The sequence below is a fragment of the Pseudophryne corroboree genome, chromosome 2 (genome assembly GCF_028390025.1).
Source record: "Pseudophryne corroboree isolate aPseCor3 chromosome 2, aPseCor3.hap2, whole genome shotgun sequence".
In the NCBI taxonomy this organism is placed as follows: domain Eukaryota; kingdom Metazoa; phylum Chordata; class Amphibia; order Anura; family Myobatrachidae; genus Pseudophryne; species Pseudophryne corroboree.
The window spans coordinates 162,919,038-162,941,431 of NC_086445.1; the positions used below are offsets into that span (position 1 = coordinate 162,919,038).

The window sequence follows — 22,394 nt, forward strand, 5'->3', positions numbered from 1 at the left end:
TGTCAGGCAGGATGACACTTCAAAAAAATAGTCCCCAAACAGCACATGATGCAAAGAAAAAAAGAGGTGCACCAAGGTCGCTGGATGGCTAAGCTAAGCGACACAAGTGGCCGACACAAACACCTGGCCCATCTAGGAGTGGCACTGCAGTGTCAGGCAGGATGGCACTTCAAAAAAATAGTCCCCAAACAGCACATGATGCAAAGAAAAAAAGAGGCGCAATGAGGTAGCTGTGTGACTAAGCTAAGCAACCCAAGTGGCCGACACAAACACCTGGCCCATCTAGGAGTGGCACTGCAGTTTTCTAGCGAGAGGATGAGTGCTTCCATCCTCATGTGAATCTGAACCACTAGCCATGAACATAGGCCAGGGCCTCAGCCGTTCCTTGCCACTCCGTGTCGTAAATGGCATATTGGCAAGTTTACGCTTCTCCTCAGATGCTTTTAATTTTGATTTTTGGGTCATTTTACTGAACGTTTGTTTTTTGGATTTTACATGCTCTCTACTATGACATTGGGCATCGGCCTTGGCAGACGACGTTGATGGCATTTCATCGTCTCGGCCATGACTAGTGGCAGCAGCTTCAGCACGAGGTGGAAGTGGATCTTGATCTTTCCCTATTTTACCCTCCACATTTTTGTTCTCCATTTTTTAATGTGTGGAATTATATGCCAGTATCAATAGCAATGGCCTACTACTATATATACTGCGCACAACTGAAATGCACCACAGGTATGGATGGATAGTATACTTGACGACACAGAGGTAGGTAGAGCATTGGCCTGTGTACCGTACTGCTATATACTATATACTGGTGGTCAGCAAACTGTGCAAAACTGAAATGCACCACAGGTATGGATGGATAGTATACTTGACGACACAGAGGTAGGTAGAGCAGTGGCCTTCTGTACCGTACTGCTATATATTATATACTGATGGTCAGCAAACTGTGCAAAACTGAAATGCACCACAGGTATGGATGGATAGTATACTTGACGACACAGAGGTAGGTAGAGCAGTGGCCTACTGTACCGTACTGCTATATACTATATACTGGTGGTCAGCAAACTGTGCAAAACTGAAATGCACCACAGGTATGGATGGATAGTATACTTGACGACACAGAGGTAGGTAGAGCAGTGGCCTTCTGTACCGTACTGCTATATATTATATACTGGTGGTCAGCAACATTATGCACTGTACTCCTACTATATACTACAACGCAGCACAGAAATGGAGCGTTTTTCAGGCAGAGAACGTATAATACTGGTGGTCACTGGTCAGCAAAACTCTGCACTGTACTCCTCCTATATAATACTGCTGGTCCCCAGTCCCCACAATAAAGCAGTGTGAGCACAGATATATGCAGCACACTGAGCACAGATATGGAGCATTTTTCAGACAGAGAACGTATAATACTGGTGGTCACTGGTCAGCAAAACTCTGCACTGTACTCCTCCTATATAATACTGGTGGTCCGCAGTCCCCACAATAAAGCAGTGTGAGCACAGATATATGCAGCACACTGAGCACAGATATGGAGCGTTTTTCAGGCAGAGAACGTATAATACTGGTGGTCACTGGTCAGCAAAACTCTGCACTGTACTCCTCCTATATAATACTGGTGGTTCCCAGTCCCCACAATAAAGCAGTGTGAGCACAGATATATGCAGCACACTGAGCACAGATATGGAGCGTTTTTCAGACAGAGAACGTATAATACTGGTGGTCACTGATCACTGGTCAGCAAAACTCTGCACTGTACTCCTCCTATATAATACTGGTGGTTCCCAGTCCCCACAATAAAGCAGTGTGAGCACAGATATATGCAGCACACTGAGCACAGATATGGAGCGTTTTTCAGACAGAGAACGTATAATACTGGTGGTCACTGATCAGTGGTCAGCAAAACTCTGCACTGTACTCCTCCTATATAATACTGGTGGTCCCCAGTCCCCACAATAAAGCAGTGTGAGCACAGATATATGCAGCACACTGAGCACAGATATGGAGCATTTTTCAAGCAGAGAACGTATAATACTGGTGGTCACTGGTCAGCAAAACTCTGCACTGTACTCCTCCTATATAATACTGGTGGTTCCCAGTCCCCACAATAAAGCAGTGTGAGCACAGATATATGCAGCACACTGAGCACAGATATGGAGCGTTTTTCAGACAGAGTACGTATAATACTGGTGGTCACTGATCACTGGTCAGCAAAACTCTGCACTGTACTCCTCCTATATAATACTGGTGGTTCCCAGTCCCCACAATAAAGCAGTGTGAGCACAGATATATGCAGCACACTGAGCACAGATATGGAGCGTTTTTCAGACAGAGAACGTATAATACTGGTGGTCACTGATCAGTGGTCAGCAAAACTCTGCACTGTACTCCTCCTATATAATACTGGTGGTCCCCAGTCCCCACAATAAAGCAGTGTGAGCACAGATATATGCAGCACACTGAGCACAGATATGGAGCATTTTTCAGGCAGAGAACGTATAATACTGGTGGTCACTGGTCAGCAAAACTCTGCACTGTACTCCTCCTATATAATACTGGTGGTTCCCAGTCCCCACAATAAAGCAGTGTGAGCACAGACATATGCAGCACACTGAGCACAGATATGGAGCGTTTTTCAGACAGAGAACGTATAATACTTGTGGTCACTGATCACTGGTCAGCAAAACTCTGCACTGTACTCCTCCTATATAATACTGGTGGTTCCCAGTCCCCACAATAAAGCAGTGTGAGCACAGATATATGCAGCACACTGAGCACAGATATGGAGCGTTTTTCAGACAGAGAACGTATAATACTGGTGGTCACTGATCAGTGGTCAGCAAAACTCTGCACTGTACTCCTCCTATATAATACTGGTGGTCCCCAGTCCCCACAATAAAGCAGTGTGAGCACAGATATATGCAGCACACTGAGCACAGATATGGAGCATTTTTCAGGCAGAGAACGTATAATACTGGTGGTCACTGGTCAGCAAAACTCTGCACTGTACTCCTCCTATATAATACTGGTGGTTCCCAGTCCCCACAATAAAGCAGTGTGAGCACAGATATATGCAGCACACTGAGCACAGATATGGAGCGTTTTTCAGACAGAGTACGTATAATACTGGTGGTCACTGATCACTGGTCAGCAAAACTCTGCACTGTACTCCTCCTATATAATACTGGTGGTTCCCAGTCCCCACAATAAAGCAGTGTGAGCACAGATATATGCAGCACACTGAGCACAGATATGGAGCGTTTTTCAGACAGAGAACGTATAATACTGGTGGTCACTGATCAGTGGTCAGCAAAACTCTGCACTGTACTCCTCCTATATAATACTGGTGGTCCCCAGTCCCCACAATAAAGCAGTGTGAGCACAGATATATGCAGCACACTGAGCACAGATATGGAGCATTTTTCAGGCAGAGAACGTATAATACTGGTGGTCACTGGTCAGCAAAACTCTGCACTGTACTCCTCCTATATAATACTGGTGGTTCCCAGTCCCCACAATAAAGCAGTGTGAGCACAGACATATGCAGCACACTGAGCACAGATATGGAGCGTTTTTCAGACAGAGAACGTATAATACTTGTGGTCACTGATCACTGGTCAGCAAAACTCTGCACTGTACTCCTCCTATATAATACTGGTGGTTCCCAGTCCCCACAATAAAGCAGTGTGAGCACAGATATATGCAGCACACTGAGCACAGATATGGAGCGTTTTTCAGACAGAGAACGTATAATACTGGTGGTCACTGATCACTGGTCAGCAAAACTCTGCACTGTACTCCTCCTATATAATACTGCTGGTCCCCAGTCCCCACAATAAAGCAGTGAGCACAGATATTTGCAGCCACCTGAATAAAACTGAGAGGACGCCAGCCACGTCCTCTCACTATCATTTCCAATGTACGAGTGAAAAATGGCGGCGACGCGCGGCTCCTTATTTAGAATACGAATCTCGCGAGAATCCGACCGCGGGATGATGATGTTCGGGCGCGCTCGGGTTAACCGAGCAAGGCGGGAAGGTTCGAATCTGCCTCGGACCCGTGTAAAAAGGCTGAAGTTCGGGGGGTTCGGATTCCGAGGATCCGAACCCGCTCATCACTAGTATATATACATACATACCTCCCAACATGACCCTCTCCTTGAGGGACAGAATGCTCTGCTTCTGGACTTCCCTCTTAATGTATGATTGCCATCGCCTGTGCGTAAACACCCTTCTTATCCATTAACCTGTTCAAAACAGGTGCCGGCAATTATAAATTAAAAATCCAGGAGCAGAACATTTTGTCCCTCCTGGAGAGGGTCATGTTGGGAGGTATGTTTATATATATTTATTTATTAACAGTTTCCCATACCCTCCAACATGACCCGCCCCACTAGGTACAAAATGCTCTGTTTCTGGACTTCCCTCTTAATTTATTATTGCCATCACCTGTGAAGAAACAGCTTTCTTATCATTTAACTGGTTCAACACAGGTGATGGAAATCATAAATTAAGAGGGAAGTCCAGGAACTGAGCATTTTGTACCTAGTGGGGCGGGTCATATTGGAGGGTCTGGTTTCTTATATAGCGCAGTAAATTCCATTGCTCTCTACAATTGGAAACAACAATGATAAAACAAAACTGGGTAATAACAAACAGTCAAAGATGTAGGAAGGCCCTGCTCGCAAGCTTACAATCTATCTGAAAATAGGCATGGATACACAAGGATAGGAGCTATCTATTGCATAGTTGTCCACCAGATTGCAAAGGTACTTGGGGGGCTGCATGATATGGTCACATAGCAATGATGAACTGGGGTCAGGAGGAAGGGAAAGTGAAGAATGAGAAGACATGTGAGGATATGTGTGGACTATGCAGAGTGGATCCAATTTGATAGGAAAGTTTATGACAGTTATGTGGGCGGATCTGGAATTTGATATGCTTGCCTGAAGAGGTGAGTTTTCAGGGAACGCTTAAAGGTTTGGAGACTAGAGGAGAGTCTTATGGTGGGTGGTAGGGGATTCCACAGAGTGGGTGCAGCCCGAAGAAGGTCCTGCAATCGTGGGTGGGAGCGAGTAATGAGTATGGATGAGAGACGCAGATCTTATGAAGAGTGAAGAGGTCGGGTTGGGAGATATTTTGAGATAAGCGAAATGATGTACGTTGGTTAGTTTGGTTTGGTGGGGCTTGTGTGTGAGTAAAAGTATTTTATATTGAATACGGTAGAATACAGGTAACATATATATATATATATATATATATACTGTGCACAACAGCCACAGCTGTATTCATAAATGTCTCCCGCATGGCATCGTGCGCTTGTTGTTTATTCTATGCCAGGTCTGATGTTAGATTAGGACAAGTGCCAGTTTTTCAGTCCTCCTACTTGTTATTTAGCGTTTATAACTGTCACCCAGTGAGTAATGTCATTAAGTGGCAAATATTTATCCTACTATGTCCTGCCCCTTAAATGATTTGCATGGGGGTCACCATTGGCTCTGTACCATGCAAATGGAACTCCAGTCCTACCACAAGATTATTCATTTTCTAAATTGTTTTGGGAAAGCTCATTATTGGGAGTAAAGTACTCCCTAACAAAGTGCAAAGGTGCAGTAACTAATAGCAACCAATGCATTTCTTTAACCGTCTAAATTGCATTCATAGGATTACATTATTGGCAAAGTGGTTGTGGAGTTGCTGCATAATTTATAAAGTTTTAGTAAACATAGGTGCATACCCCCCAACATTTTTACACATAAAAATCGGTATAAATTAGGAAATGGGGCGTGGCCGCGGGTAAAGGGGCGTGACCACATCCTTTTCCCTATGCTTTCAAAGGAAGTTTGGAGAGCCAAAAATCGGTACAGACCATAAAAAAAAAGGTACTGTACCTTCTAAAAAGGTGCAATTGGAGGGTATGTAGGTGGGAAATTGCGATATCTTACGTATCCGGTATCCGGACTCCAGGTCGACAACAAAAAGGTCGACAACAATTGGTCGACACACCTTAGGTCGACATTGTCAAAAGGTCGACATGGACAAAAGGTCAACATGAACAAGGTCGACATGGAAAAAGGTCGACATGAGTTTTTCACAATTTTTTTTCTTTTTTGGAACCTTTTCATACTTAACGATCCACATGGACTACGATTGGAACAGTAATCTGTGCCGAGCGAAGCAGTAGCGGGGCGAAGGCACCATGCCCGAAGCATGGTGAGCGAAGCGAGCCATGCGAGGGGACGCGGTGCACTAATTGGGGTTCGCGGTAACTCTACAGAGAAAACGACACCAAAAAAACATAAAAAACTCGTGTTGACCTTTTTCCATGTCGACCTTGTTCCTGTCGACCTTTTGTCCATGTCAACCTAAGGTGTGTCGACCTTTTTGTTGTCGACCCGGAGTCCCAGACCCACGTATACAGACCCCCCTTTTTTGGCTCTTTCTCTGTGGGTACATTATATCAGATCAGGACAGGATGCTTTTAAATCCATTGCTATGGCTGTCACTACACTTGATAGCGCTGCCTGGCTGTCACTAGACCCAATTCTGTGGCTGGTCTGGTTGTCACTAAAAGCAGGTTAACATTGGGGGGTAATTCCAAGTTGATCGCAGCAGGAAATTTTTTAGCAGTTGGGCAAAACCATGTGCAGTGCAGGGGAGGCAGATATAACATGTGCAGAGAGAGATAGATTTGGGTGTGGTGAGTTAAATCTGCAATCTAAATTGCAGTGTAAAAGTAAAGCAGCCAGTATTTACCCTGCACAGAAACAAAATAACCCACCCAAATCTAACTCTCTCTGCAAATTTTATATCTGCCACACCTGCAGTGCACATGGTTTTGCCCAACTGCTAAAAAATTTCCTGCTGCGATCAACTTGGAATCACCCCCATTGTTCTTGGCTTCTCAACAAGTGAGCTGGTAGGATAGACAGAATGTACAGGCAGTGCTGTCAGAGTGGAGCCTGTATAATTAACAAATACCAGGAACCAAACTCTCCAACATAAGCCCATCTGCCAGGCACAAAACGTTCTGCTCCACTCCTGAACTTTCCTCTTATTTTATAATTGCAGTCACCTGTGTAAAACTAATTGATTAGAAAAGTGATTTAACACATATGACTGCAATCCTATTAAGTATGAAATGTAGTAACAGGACATTTTGCACCTGGTGAAAGGGGTCATGTTGGAGGCAGGCCGTATTAACCCATGGCCGGGCCCCCAGGCTCTCATATTTATCAGGTCCCCTGATAATATGACCACTAATCGCAATGCAGTTTTAAATATATGCAAGTATTTTATTTATTTATTTATTTTGGTGGATTTGTTTATTATTTATTAAAAATATGAATTTTACCCATTAGTATTGTGTGAAATATTGCTACTTCCCAGCTACACTAGCAATTTTCTACTGTTCTTTTCATTCTTCCTTGTTGGGAAGTCTTTTTCCAATTAAGAGGAGATGTGTGGTTGTGAGGCATCATTTATATTGTAGACATTTGGACAGATAGCGTGGCCATGCTCCCTCCAGAAAACAATAATAGAAAACACTATTCCCCATCAGCAGATGCCCCTGCCCCCTTAATGGGCTCAGGTAATTAGTACCCACTCCTATTTCCCGTCTCAGCGTCCCTGTTGGTACTCCTACGCTCGTTTCACTTGCTTAACTTAATTTGATGTTAGTTTGGATTGTAACAAAAAAGTGATAACATATAGCCTGGAAAAATGTCCTTATAGTCTAGTAAAATCATTTTCAGGGATGATATCCACTCACAGGGAAATTCACTAGACCCATTCAATCTAACAGACAGTTGTCTGCTCCTGAGCACTGGAGGTCATTTACTTCCATAACACAAATTAAGCTTTGGATCTACTATATGACAGTTGAGAAGTTCAGATTATTTCTTATAAATATTTAAAATGCCAGCGTTAATATATACTGCAGACGCAAGGCGCATCTTATTACCACATACGATAAAAGTGCGCTGTACATCACAAACACTACATACCTTAAGAGAAAACAAGCAATCGCACAACAATGGCTGAGGTCCAACGCTCAGAGATGTATATATTTGATATTAAAAGGGTATGCATACAATATAACACATGTACAATATATATATATATATATATATATATCTATAGTTATATATAAATATGGTTACAGAGTTACAATTACACAAGAAGCAGTTGTAGTTACATAAGGATCAATTACAGCCAGTATACTTCACCCTGTCCCATGCTCAGTGAACAGTCGTCTCCATTTTAGAATCTGCCCCAACAGCAACGAAACAACAGCAGCAGAAAACAGAACTTCTTGGGTGAGGTGAAATACCTATATACTGTGTATTGGGGAAAGTACATGTCTGGGACTGAGTCTTCTGTTATTGGTCCAGGGGAGGAAAATCTCTCATTCATGAGGTGTAATTGGTCAGTTCATATGCAAGCAACGTCCAGCCTTGAAGAGGGGTTAGCCATGCTGTCTTCCAGGAAGATTCTTTTGTTCACTTTAGACTTGTGGCTTCATATTCCTACATTTAATCATAACTAATCGTTGCAATGTGCTACAATCTAACCACAGCTATCAAATTAACACGCTTTTCCCCTTGATAATTTTGACACCAAGCATGACATGTTTATCTTGTTCCGTTCCAATAATACATATATATCTGATGTTATAACTCTCTTATATAAATACATTATAATGTCTGGTGCTTGACATGTTCAATTTATGTGTTGTATGAAATATGTGTTGAATATGTCTTTGTGGCTTCTCTGTGCAAATGCATAGGCTACCATAGATAGCTGTGCATACTGCATGTTTGTGCACAAACAGAGACCTCTCAGTTTGGAGTTTGTATGTTGTCTGTATGTAATATTTTTGACTTCGACACTGTATTTCCAGAGAGGTGCATAGGTCTGCAAAATGAGTTGGGTACATTACGGATAATTAGCAATTTGCACAGGCAGAGAGTAGGTGTTGGCCTGAGGGAAGATATTCCTAGTTACAAGGTACTGTAGGTGCACCAATGCATCACAGTTTGCAGAAGTACAGAAACAAGATTTGTGTTTACTGACCCGGATTATTGAAATGAGATATAGTGGAGGAGAGGAAGCATTTTCCCAGGGATGCCAAGAGGTGGGTGGGGCAGGTACAAAGTATCTGGGCATGGCCTGAGAGTCCAAGATTGCCCCCAAGGGGCACAGACATGCCCCCTAATTGCAAAGCAATAGAGCATTGCCTTTCTGTAGGGAACCTGTCAAGGCGTTACCAGCATTGGGGCCCATCTGAGATCTCTGTGGCCCTGGATATTCCCATTCCCACTCTGCAAAAACAAAATTCACAATCACAAATGGTATGATTCCAGTGTGGTTAAAGTCACAGCCCAGCATCTGTAGTACACTGTGAGTGGTCGCTGTGCCTGCGATGCGGATAATACACAAAATTATATATAACAAATGATAATTAATTGAACTTAGTTAAGTAAGAAAGTGACGGATAAGTTCAGGAGCAGACAAACATCTTCCAGATGATCTTTCTATTCATTCCTGTGAAGCTTCACACACAACCACTGAGCAGTGCCAGATTAAGGTCCACATGGGCCTGGAGCTGACATTTTGGAAGGGCCTATTATGAGCTGTCGCAGGTAGTGTGATCAGTGCCATAGAGAAGTTCTTCCAGGTGGGTAGGGGGGTGTGGTGACATACCATTCACTGCACTACCTCTCCACACTACATCACTATACTACCTTCCCACACTACATTTCTGCACTATGAGGCCTATTTACTAAGCCTTGGATGGAGATAAAGTGTACGAAGGTAAAGTACCAGCCAATCAGCTCCTAACTGCCATGTTACAGGCTGGGTTTGAAAAATGACAGTTAGGAGCTGATTGGCTGGCACTTTATCTCCATCCACTTTACCTCCATCCAATGCTAAGTAAATAGACCCCATCCTTTCGCTACCTCCCCACACTACACCTCTACATTACTTCCCCACACTGCACTCCCTCACAATATCTACCTCCCCAAACTACTTCCCCACACTACATCACTATGCTACCTACTCTCACTACATCTCCACACTATACCTTCCACACTACATTAGTACACTACGTCACCACACTACATCCCATCAGTATATCACTATGCTACCTCCCCACATTATATCTTAGTGTTCACACTAGGCTGTTTTAGCAGGGCGCCGCTCCCTGCCCGATTTTTTAAGGGCAAAATCCGTCTTGCCCTTTCTGCGGTACCCAGCTAAAACAGCTGTCCGCTTCCTGCCCTCCCAGCATGTAAAGATGCCGTAGTGTTCAATTTCTAGAGGGAACACTACATCTCCACACTATTTCACTGCACTACCTCCCCAAACTACATTCCTGCACTATATATATACCTTCCCACACCACATTACTGCATTACCTTCCCACACCACATTACTGCATTACCTTCCCACACCACATTACTGCATTACCTTCCCACACCACATTACTGCGCTACCTTCAGGGCCGGATTAAGGTTTGTAAGGCCTCTGGGCAACAAACCTGTGGGGCCCCAATCAATATAAGAAGAGGGAGGGGATGCAAGGCTACAATGCTTGCCTCCAGTGTGGGGTTGGATCAAAGTGGACGAGCGCCTGCATCATCCTTACTGCAGGGGACGGCTCCAACAGGGTGTGCCATGGTCGAGGGAGCGACCAACATCATCCTTCTAGCAGGGGAGGCCCCGAACAGTAAGCTGCACTGTAACGTGGTTTCTGCTAACTGTAGTTCGCCAGATGTCTCCACTGGAGCTGTGGGAGCGCCATTCCTACACTGTAGTAGGTCAGTGGTCACTGGTGGGAGCTGTCTGAGTTCACCACACAGTTGCCGGTGGCCTTCTATGGGTTCAGGTGATTTTACCGCCGCTCGCTGCTGTGGAGAATGAGTGGTCCTAGGAGCGTAAGCAAGCAGGCAAGTGCTTATACAGATTTGCTCAAAACAGTACTGCAAGGTGTCAACAGCTCTATGGGACACATTACAGTGACATTCTCTGAGACACACACAATCTTGATAGGTGTCATCACCTCATGAGAGCAGGGCATTGAGCGACCACCCCTGACTATCATCTCACATTATTGCACTACTGCCCCACACCACATTTCAGTGTTGTATCCTCACACTACATTACTGCGCCACCTCCCTTTACATTACTGCACTATGGGGGTAATTCAGATCTGATCGTAGATGTGCTTCCCAGGATTCACAGCGGCGGAGGGCAGCCTATGGTGAAGGAGAGGGCCAGCAGCAGCAGCGCCTCCACCAATTACACAGTGCTGCTGCGGCTCCCTCCTCCTCCTCCTTCTTCTCCCTGGCTGCCCGGGATCTGCCAGAAGCTGCACGAGGAGCCTGAGCCAGCAGAAACAGTAAGTATGTCTATTCTATCTATCTATCTATCTATCTATCTATCTATCTATCTATCTATCTATCTACCTACCTTAATGTGTAAAAAGGGGGACTGTCTGCCGTAATGTGTCAAAAGGGGGACACTGTCTGCTGTAATGTATAAAAAAGGGACGCTGTCTGCCGTAATGTGTAAAAAGGGTGACGCTGTCTGCCGTAATGTATAAAAAAGGGGACGATGTCTGCCATAATGTGTAAAAAGGGGGACACTGTCTGCTGTAATGTATAAAAAAGGGGACGCTGTCTGCGGTAATGTGTAAAAAGGGGACGCTGTCTGCCGTAATGTGTAAAAAAAGGGGACTCTGTCGTAATGCGTAAAAAGGGGACGCTGACTGCTGTAATGTATAAAAAGGGGACGCTGTCTGCCGTAATATGTAAAAAAGGGGACGCTGACTGCCGTAATGTGTAAAAAGGGGGACACTGTCTGCTGTAATGTGTAAAAGGGCACGTTGTCTGCCGTAATGTGTAAAAATGGGACGCTGTCTGCCGTAATGTGTAAAAAAAGGGGACTCTGTCTGCCGTAATGTGTAAAAATGGGACGTGTGCGCCTACTGTATCTGGTTTAATCCAGTCAGCACCGGCGGCAGCAGGACAGCAGCAGCGGTGGGAAGCGGAGGCAGGCACGGGAGCAAGATCCAGCCAGTGGGGAAACAGCCAGCTAAAGTAAGTGTATCTGGCACTGTGGGCACATGGCACTGTGGGGGCCTATGTGGCACTGTGGGGGCCTATGTGGCACTGTAGCGGCATATCTGGCACTGTAGCGGCATATGTGTATATGGCACTGTGGGAGCATATGTGTTTGAGGTTTTTACCTGTGGGGCCAATGTGTAAATTCATGTGAGACAGTCATTACGCCCTGTGCAGCAAGGCTACCACCCTTTTTTGTTATACCACACCCCCTTTTTGGGGCGCGTGCAATTATCTTGTGTAGTTAGATCACAAAAGCTTTTCAGCTTTCAAAGTAGATTACCGACTCCAAAAGTCTGGCCACCCCTGCTTTAGTCTGTGTCTTTCAGCCTCCCACCCTTCACTCTCTGCCTCTCAGCATCACCCAATCCCCTTAAGCCAGCATCCTCCTCCTCTTCCCCCTCATGTCAAACTTTGCCTTCTGTGCTCCTTTCAGTTTAGTCAGTCACCCGCTCCCCTTAGCAGCCTAGTCACCCACTTGCACTCCTCTCACCCTCTTGGCCTAGCTCAGCTATGTAATGGGACAGGCCAGGGTTACACAGGGGGAGTCGGTGGAGTTGTACCACTGAATGAAGCTGCTGCTGAACTCAAGTGACTGGACTCATTGTAATGCTCACCTCACTGTGGAAAGCTGGGGTGTGCCTGTCCCGACTGGTGCAGCATCCTTCTTATGGTGTGTCCTGCTGGGCGTCTGGACCACGACACTGGCGTCCTCATGGTGGTGGCTGACCTGGCGGGTAGTCCAGAGACTGCAGCTTCCTCTGACCGGTGGCTAGGCTGTATGTCTGGTCGGTGATGTCCCTCATCAGCGCAGGGTGTCCATCTCCCGGACTGGCACTGGTGGGTGTGAATGGTGTCTCGTAGTCTGCGTGGTGGCTGCTAGGCTCATCTTCACCGCACAGTGTCAAGTGTGTGCAGGGAGACAATGATGTACTAGTCAGTAGAGGGAGGCAGAACTGGGCTGCATGCATAGCTGTCCAGAGTAGGGGCTGACAGGCTGACTGGCAGCCAGCAGCCTTTCCTGGTGGCGGGCAGACCAGCAGGTGTGTGCAGCTGCAGAAAATAAAAATAAAAGTATCCCCCCCGAATCCGCCTATGCGTGGCTCCCACTGACTCTCCACAGTACATCACTGTACATCACAGTACATCACCTACCCATACTACAAAGCAGCACTACACTACCTCCCCACACAAACACTCTACATAACAGCACTAACACCCCAACCGACACTACACCACCTACTCATTCTACATATCTATCCTGCCCCCCCCCCACACACACACAGAATATAACAGCACTAATGCACTACTCTACACTACACCACCTACCCATACTGCATCACTGCACTACTTCCACACACATACACAGTACATAACAGCACTAACATCCTAGGTCCACACTACACCACTGCACTAACCCCCCCCCCCCCCCCCACACACACACACACACACACACACACACACACACACACACACACACACACACACACACACACACACTAAATAACAGCACTAATGCCCCACACTACATCACATCACTCCACTAAGCCTCCCTCCCATTACATGAGATCATACCCTCCACATGCACTTACTTTTAATGAGGATGCCTGTGCAGGGCTGTTTCTAGCCAATTTGGCTCCCAGTGCGAGATTTAAAAAATGCGCTCCCCCATGATACAAAAAAAAAATGCCCCACACACCTAGTTAAAAAAAAAAAACTTGCACGCGCACCCAACAAGGGGGCGTGGCCTCATCTAAATGGGTGTGGTCTCATTTAAATGGGCATGGCCTCGTCTGAAAAGACTACCTCACAATCCAGTTTTTGACCCTGCTCCAACAGATCACGACCACCACAGGAAAAAAAAATTCTACCATATTAAGCCCCACACAGTAATGCCCCCTGCACCATTTTATGCCACAGACCGCAATGCCCTTGATACATTAAATCCCCACACTACGGCAGGCAAGAGTCCCCATTTCACACATTTCGGCAGGTGTCCCCATTTTACACATTGAGAGAGAGAGAGAGAGAGAGAGAGAGAGAGAATACTTACACAGGCGATTACCGCTCTTCGGCCCGCCTCAACAGTCGCTCCTCGCGCCGGCCTTTCCCTCTTCCTAGCTTGGATCCCCCTCTGTACTCCGCTCTGGGTGGGGGGGAGTTTCGCGGAGTGATGGGGTTGCGTCGTGACGTAACAGCGCAACCGCGTCATTCCGTGAAACTCCGCCCCCCGAGAGAAATAGGAGGGGGAAGCAGGGAGCCACAGTTAGTGCCGCAGCGGGCGCCCAGTGCGGTTGCACTGCTCGCCTGCCCGAAGAAATGGCCCTGTGCCTGTGTCTCTTTCAGTTTCCTCTGGTTCCTGGCTGCGTGCACAGAAGCCCCGCCTTCAAAGCAGAGTATAGCGAGGGCAGGCTCAAACAGGACAGGGTAGATGCTAGATTCAAGTGGCCTTAGGGACCTTTTACATCAGGAGGAGGAGCCACGACATAAGAGGGAGGAGCTAGGCCAGCGGGATAGTTCCTCTACTATCCACGCCACCAACTCTTACCTTTAGTAATCAGGTGGCGAGTGAAGCGAGTCACCAAGCCCGAAGCGTGGCGAGCGTACTTTTCGGGTACCCCGTTCGGCCATAGCTCCTCCCCCTGGTGGCGTGTCTCCTCCCCTAGTGACGTCAGAAGGTCCCTTCTCCCACTCTGATTTAGAACCAACCTACAGGACAGGGGGGTAAGGAGAGGCGGGTCTGGGGATGGGAGGAGTACAAGAAAAGAGGGAGGCAGCTGGGGGATATAGCAGCAGGAGGAGGGGGGGGGGGGGAGGGGGCGGGCCTGTTCCTAGAGATGGGAGGGGGTATGTGGACATCAATGCTTACTCACTACAATGTAGCAGCAGGGCAGCTTGTGTATGGAGGAGGGATCAACCACCGCATCTGAATATGGGGGACCAGTAAACCAGTGGAGGCAGGCTCGTAGAAGGCAAGCAGCCAACTGTCTGATACTGCCGGTGAAGGGGGAGGTGTTTGTTGAGGCCGGAGGGGGAGGGGCCTAGCACACTATTGCAAGCAGTGCAGCAGTAGAAGAAAACAAAAACCTATCTCTACAGCATCATAGAAATCTGTAAGATGCTGTGGGCTTGTTTGGGAGAGTGGGCCTGGAGCTGCAGCTCCATCAGCCCCATTGTTAATCCAGCCCTGCCACTGAGTACATACATAGAAAGGTGAATATATGAGAGTAAATACTGCTGCTTGTTATCTGATTTCCACACTACGTGCTGTGTATAATTCATCAGAAAATCATTACAACTAAGTCCTAGAAGCTTTTTATTGACTCTCCTGAAATAATCACCTTTTAATTGATTCTAGTGACATTTACAGCTGATGAACAAAAAGAGACAGCTATAAACCTCTTACTACTGTGACTCTATAGAGCGAACCAGCACAAGTCCGATCTGCTACTTGTTCTTATAATTGTATAAATATAATATATTATGAAATTAGGGGGTCATTCTGAGTTGATCGCAGCCCTGCAAAATTTTGCAGAGCTACGATCATGTCCATACTCATGCGGGGGGACGCCCAGCACAGGGCTAGTCCGCCCCGCATGTCAGTGCTGCCCCCCCCCCCCCGCAGAAGTGTAAAAGCATCGCACAGCGGCAATGCTTTTGCACTTTAGGAGTAGCTCCCGGCCAGTGCAGCTTTAGCGTGCTAGCCGAGAGCTACTCGTCGCTCCCCAGCCCGCAGCGGCTGCGTGTAACGTCACGCAGCAGGTGCGGCCTGCCCCCCCACACGGTCCGGCCATGCCTGCATTGGCCGGACCGCCCCCCCCCCCCCCACCCATCGATCGTAGCGCAGCGACGGCCTTCGGCCATGCACCGGTACACTGCGGCGCTGGCGCATGTGCACTTCTGACCCGATCGCACCACTGCAATAAACTGCAGAGTGCGATCGGGTCAGAATGATCCCCTTAGTTACCAGCCCTTCAAAATTAAGGAACAATATATCAGTAATGTCACCACTGGTGGCTGTGCACGCCCGAATGAAGCAACACTTGACTTGTTCTATCAGGCACTATGTAGTGGCTGCTGGTGTGCAAAACGCCCCCATAGAGGTGAGGAGTAGCCTTAGGGGAGGTTTTCAATTAGCTCCAGTAATCTCAGAGCTATTGATTTTGCCCCCTTGCCTATTCAATTGAGGCCATTTTCACACGATTTTTAGGGAAATTTTCACCAATGCCTTTACACCTTTTTTTTTTTTAATGAAAAGGCATTGGCAAAAAATGCCTCAAAATCTGCATAAACGACCTGTGTTTTTACCAGCGCAGGTGAGAAAACGTGGATTTGCTTCTGCTGAATTTTTCACCTAGGCAAAATACATAACCCTGTTATTGAATAGGGTGAATCCCCATTCGCCCTAAAAATCGTGACAAGTCCAGTTTTTTTGTCAAGGCAAAGAAAACGGACCTAACTGCATACCCACTTAGCCTTTTATTATATAGGATTTTAACATGGTTTTCACTGTGTCTATACATTAAATGAATACAGACATGGACAAATTTGTTAATACCCTTACAACTCATTGAAATAATGCGTCATTCCTCCAGAAAAGTGATTAAATAAAAAAAGAAAAACAAAACTATTGCCTTATGTATACCTGCATGCTCTTGGTATGTTATAGAAAAAATCAAAGAAGCTGTGATAAAATATAATTTATTGATTATTCTCCAAAGATATTCTAAAATGACCTGGACAGATTTGTTGGTACCTCTTATTAAAAATAAAATACATAATTTGATTATTTCAAATTTATTACTTTCTTAGATCAGCATCACACATGTCTTCAATCTTTTTTTTTTTTTAAATATAACTTTTTATTAGACAGCCATCAGATAACAGAGGTAATGGCAAAAAAAAATCTTTTTTGTGAAAGAAAGAAATTCAAGCACAAATGAAAGATAAAAGAACAGAGTCAAAACACCCCATTAGGCACAAGTAAATAAACACAAAGTACATATCAATTGTTACAACAGTAAATAGAATATAACAAAAATTAAACATTAAGAGAAGAGTAAATACAATAAGAAAGAGAAAGAAAAAGGAAGGAAGAAGAAAAAGGAAAGAGAAAAAAGAGAAAGAGAAGAAGACTAAGGACATGAAATATTGTCAAGTAGAGAAGGGTCAAGCATACATACCACAATAGATAAGGTACAAAGTAGAAGCTGGGAGAAGACATACAATTACAGGTGTAGGGGAGGTTCATAGCCCATATATGAAGGAATGTCGTAAGATGCATATATCACGAAGAAGGGGGCTTTAGGGGATAACACCGGTAATACGGTTAATCATGTACTATGGGGTAGGTACCCTGGAAAACCTTCCAGATACCATTTCGAGTGTCCAAAGGCAGGCTATCTATATAAACACACCATTTTTTTAATGGAAAAGTTCCACTCCTTTGTCAATCTGGAAAGTGGCCATACGCCTCTCACAAAAAAAAAAAACATCTAAGAGAGCTGATCCCCACTCTCCGACTGTCGGAGCTGTTTTGAAAATCCAATGCCTTAATACTACATGTTTCGCTACCGTAAACATAACTGTCAATAAGGGAACTACAGGAGAGAGATCAAACTGCAACACCCAAGGCGAGAAGTCTGCAAATAGAAGAGGGTCAGCCTGCCTAGGAAGTTTCACCCCGAGAGAATGGTTCAAATATTGAAGGATTTTATACCAAAATTTTCTTATTTTCTCACAAAACCAAAAGTTATGAGCAAAGGAAGCTCCACTAGCTCCAACCTTAGGGCAAAGGCCTAGTTCCTCAGGATGATAATGCCTCCTTTGAGAGGGTGAAACCTACATTCTATTTATAATCCGCAAATGTATTTCCTGCACTTTAGCAGATTTCAAAACTTTCAAGACTGACTCAGTATTTGCAGAGATCTCCACCATCAAGGGTGCATCCGAAATTTCCTTTTTCCAGCTTAAAGAAAGAGAAGACCAAGCGGGGATGGTCGCCTCTAAGAGGTCATTGTAAAGATAACGTATCTTGAATGGGTTACATTTACAAATCTCAATGGTATCACAAACTATAGGTTTGTTCAATGATCTACCTAGTTGATCTGTGAGGGATCGGATGTAATGATGCAGCTGGAGATGCATAAAAAAAAGTGAGAGCGAGACAATGAAAATCTGTCTTGTAGCTGTGTAAGAGAGATCATTTGTCCACCAGATCAAAGTCATCTTTGATAGCAGTAATTCCCCAGCATTTCCATGTGTAAAAGTGTCTATTATCCAATGACAGGGTAAATTAGGATTGCCCCATATAGGTATATGTGAGGATTCAAAAGGATTATTACCAAACATTTTATGAATAGAAGTCCAAGCTTTATAGGTACACCAAAATAAAACATTACTCTTTATGTCATGCGGCAGTTTAGAGAGAGAAGTGTGAAGCAGCGCCGCTGGCGAATATGGAAAGAACAAGGCTTCTTCCAGCTCCAAATTTGTAAACAACTCCGATTGGAGAAGCCAATCTGAAGCGAATTTAAAAAGCGCCGACCTGGCAAACATCATCACGCTGGGCATACTCAGACCACCATATCGTTTATTGACATATGTTCGGGCTCTGGGCATATGAGGCTTACCGCTTTTCCAAATAAATCTTGAAAATAGTTGCAAGCAGAGAATAGAATCCTTTCTAGTAATAGAGATAGGGAGCATTTGAAGCAAATAGGCCAGTTTGGGAAAAATAATGGCTTTTATCACTGTGACCCTACCCATTAATGAAAGTGTAAGGTCCTTCCAATATTCTAAACGTGTTTTAATTTTTTGTTAATAAGCGGGGTATAATTAATCGAATACAGCTGATGAAGTTACGGTTGGATATAGATTCCTAAATATTTAATTTTGGTTGGGGATAAGGTAAATTGAGAAGAGAAATCAGCATAAAGAAGGGGGTCAGTAAAATTAGTTGGAGGGAGTAGCTCAGATTTATGAACATTTATTCAGGTGCCAGCAAATGCACTAAAGCAGTGTATAATGTAAAAAATAGCCAGAATGGAGTACGAGGGTTGGATACAAATAAAATCATATCATCTGCAAATAATCCAATCTCAACCTCCTTCCCTCCCACCGATATCCCAGAGAAAGCTGATTGCTGTCTCAGGGCAATGACCAGAGGTTCTAACACAGTCGCGAAAAGTAATAGAGATAATGGGCAACCTTGCCTAGTTCCTCTATGGATTGTTATGGGTTGAGAGAGAAATCTATTTGTAAAAATTTGGGTAGAAGAATTGTGGTATATGATACATATAATGTTCACAAACTGTTCGGGGAATCCAATCGTCGGAGCATCTCAAACAGGTGATCCCAGGTCACTAGGTCGAAGGCTTTTTCGGCATCAAGTGATGACAATAGTGTGGGATCACCCACCTCAGCACCCACCAAGAACTGGAGAACCGTCAAAACCTTAGGGATATTAGTCACTTATTGTCTGCCCCAGATAAAGCCGGTTTGGTCTTTATGGATTATCCCAGGCAATATAGATTTCAATCTGTCAGCCAGAAACTTGGTGAACAGTTTGTAATCCACGTTGAGTAAGGAAATAGGTCTGTACGAGGAAGGGAGAAGAGGATCTTTACCTGGCTTGGGTAAGACACGAATCAGAGCTGTATTGAAATGTGGAATAGTATGGTTCGAAATAATAGAATTATAGAAGGCGGTCAGGGATTCATCTATTTTAGGGGAAAGCAGTTTAAAGAATTCACCTGACAGACCATCTGGACCTAGCAATTTTAGAGTTTTGAGGGCCTAATTAGCTTCTACAATTTCAGTAACAGTAAAAGGCGCAGTAAGGGAGTACGACTGATCAGAGGATACTTGTGACAGCTGGAGATTCTCCCAAAAAGAGCATTTGTTGTCAAGATCAATGTCACCTTGTGAGTATAGATCCTTATAGAAAGAATGAAGAATGTCAGCTACCACTTTCCCCTCAAACTGTATATTCGCATCGGAGTCATTTAAAGCCGATACATGATGGGGGACCTCCCTCAGATTTAAGAAGATTAGAGAGTAAACGACTAGGTTTATCCCCATACTGAAAAAAAACTTATATTTGCCCGCAGTAAGAAACCTATTATCCATTTGTGTGAAAGTGTGATCAAAATGTTGTTTAGCTTCCCTATATTTCTGTTTATTGTCTAAAGTGGGTGAAGCGTTGAAAGATTGGAAGGAAGTGGTGAGTGTGGATTGTGCTTCCCTATGAGCAGCGTACTGATCCCTCTTATATATTGTCATATATGCCAGCACTGTAACTACGTGTGTGCCAGGTGTGCTTGGCACACAGCGCAGTTGCCCTGAGGGTGCAACGGCAAGCAGCTTGTAATGAGTCAAATTGACTCATTACAAGCCGCCTGTTCTGTGCTGTGTGCGCCCGTGTGCCACGCTGGAGGAGAGCAGCAGCGCCGGAAGCAGGGGAGGAGGAGGAGGGAAGGGGACTGGAGCCACAGCAGCGCTTTGTAATTGGTAGTAGCGCCGCTGCAGCAGTCCCCTCTCCTTCCGCATTGGCTGCCCGGTGCTGCTGTGAATGCTGGGATGCGCTTCCCTTATCCCAGCATTCACAGCGGCGGCCAGCCATTGTGGAAGGAGAGGGGACTGCTGCAGCGGCGCCGCCACCAAATACATAGTGCTGCTGCGGCTCCAGTCCCCCTCCCTCCTCCTCCTTCCTGCCCGGGATCTGCCAGCACAGAGGAGCCTGACTGCCAGCGGGGAGAGATGGTAAGTATCTATCTATCTAGCTATATCGCTATCTCTCTCTCTATCTATTCTGTCTGCCACAATGTGTAAAAAGGGGGACTGGCTGCCGTAATGTGTAAAAAGGAGGACGCTGTATGCCGTAATGTGTAAAAAGGGGGACACTGTCTGCCGTAACGTGTAAAAAGGGGAACACTGTCTGCCGTAATGTGTAAAAAGGGGAACACTGTCTGCCGTAATGTGTAAAAAGGGGAACACTGTCTGCCGTAATGTGTAAAAAGGGGGACACTGTCTGCCGTAATGTGTAAAAAGGGGGACGCGGTCTGCCGTAATGTGTAAAAAGGGGGACGCTGTCTGCCGTAATGTGTACAAAGGGGACGCTGTCTGCCGTAATGTGTACAAAGGGGACGCTGTCTGCCGTAATGTGTAAAAAAGGGGGACGCTGTCTGCCATAATGTGTAAAAAGGGCACGCTGTCTGCCGTAATGTGTAAAAAGGGCACGCTGTCTGCTGTAATGTGTAAAAAGAAGGCGCTGTCTGCCTTAATGTGTAAAAAAGGGATGCTGTCTGCCGTTGTCAGAGATAAGCCTCCTCTTATCAAGTCCCTTCAATTGTCTGTTTGTTACCTTTTGTTTACCAATCGATTGGGAATCCCAGGAAGCAGACAACACACACGGTTATGTCGGCAAAATGAGACTCAAGCTCGTTTAATCAGCAGGGCGTTATATAGCAAAAAGGTACTTGCATGAACACTTGATTCACGTCACATTTTAAAACAATAATGCATCTCTTCTCATAACTCCTCTCTGACACCCTCCTTCGTGTCCTTCACAAGAAGTCTAAACACAGAGCAACTGTCTAATAACATATTTTCAAGATTATAGCTACGACCTTGCTTCCCACAGAACGTACTAACTATGAAATGTCAGCATTATCATGATTTCTCCAGCAAAGCATACTTCTTATTCACTACATCATGGCTGCTACTTAACAAAATGGCTGATAGCTGCTTAAGCTCAATACATCTCTCTCACCATCATGTGTAAAAAGGGCACGCTGTCTGCCGTAATGTGTAAAAAAGGGACGCCGTCTGCCGTAATGTGTAAAAAGTGGGACTGTCTGCAGTAATGTGTAAAAGGAGCTCTACCTGGTGTAGTGGTGCTACTGTGCAGCGTAAATTGAATAATGGAGACTACTGTGCACCTGTTAGGAATATTTGTGTTTGTTTTGCCTTGCATTACCTCATTCCTGCCTCTAGGGGTCTCACTTGTTGCCTCAGGTCTGAATGGCAGTTGCACACTGCCTCTGCAGGGTAATTACCTGATTGTGTGCACCTGCAGCCCAACACCTGGTGCTGCTATTTAACTCCAGCTCACAGGCACCTAGTTGCAGATCATTGTGGTTCCGTATGGAGTGAGACTGGGCTCTCTCCAGTAACCCTGTCCAGATTCTGCCTTATATGCATCTTGGAGACTTCCCTGCAGTTTGCTAACTCATGTGCCTTGCTTCTGGACTTTTTACCCT

The 22,394-nt window shown here is 45.3% G+C and overlaps 1 protein-coding gene across 1 annotated transcript in view; it reads right to left on the bottom strand.

Moving 5' to 3' along the window:
- Positions 1–15,026, bottom strand: part of WDFY2 (WD repeat and FYVE domain containing 2) — a 162,620-nt gene extending 147,594 nt beyond the window's left edge. The window contains exon 1 of the mRNA XM_063951956.1: positions 15,006–15,026. The gene's annotated coding sequence lies outside the window, so the exon portion shown is untranslated. The remainder of the gene's footprint in view (positions 1–15,005) is intronic.
- Between the last annotated feature and the right edge of the window lie 7,368 nt (positions 15,027–22,394).